This window comes from Dipodomys spectabilis, unplaced genomic scaffold (genome assembly GCF_019054845.1).
Source record: "Dipodomys spectabilis isolate Male_0828 unplaced genomic scaffold, ASM1905484v1 ptg000173l, whole genome shotgun sequence".
NCBI lineage: Eukaryota > Metazoa > Chordata > Mammalia > Rodentia > Heteromyidae > Dipodomys > Dipodomys spectabilis.
This window is the reverse complement of record NW_024870850.1, coordinates 1,141,300-1,142,013: the sequence shown is the minus strand read 5'-3', so window position 1 is coordinate 1,142,013 and position 714 is coordinate 1,141,300.

The following is a 714-nucleotide window of genomic DNA, read 5'->3' as shown; positions in this document are numbered from 1 at the left end:
AGGACTAACATTACCTTCTGGTCTTCATTGTGGGAACCCTCTAGTAAAATAGCCAGTCTCTCACATGACTTACAGCAGAAAAACTAAGAAAATGAGGCCAGGAAGCAAAGTATTTTGGAATCAATCAATAGCCCTGGAGTGGATTTCAGGTAGAATAAATACACAACCATGGCAGTTGTTGCATCTCCTGAACTCCCAGAGATGAACAAGCTTCAATACACCCCCACAGAAAGACTTTACCTCAGCAAAGAAACAATGAACACACCTACATAAAAGCTGTCAGTGAAATTAAAGTGAGACACCTCAAGTGAGCAGGACATTGAGGCCAGCTACATCTCTAAGCTTTCCCTTTAGCTGTCAGTGGAACCACAGCACAGCAGCTTTCAAGGAGGTAAACAATAGCCAAGAGAAGAATAAAATGGGAGTTAATGGTTGACTCAGAGAAAAAACAGCCACAAGCTTAATCAGAACTGAGTGAGGCTAGTGGACTAAAGGCTCAGTCCTCTAAAGTGTTAATTGAAGATTACATTGAGCTCCTAGGCTAGAAAATGGGTGCTGATTGACTCAATTCCAAAGGGAAATCTATCAAATGGCACCCAGTATATTAAAACTGTCACTTTCTTTGAGGAACCTCCATAATGCTATCCAAAGTGATTGAACAAGTTCACACTCCAACCCACAATGCAATAGGGTTCCCTTTTACCACATCCCCTC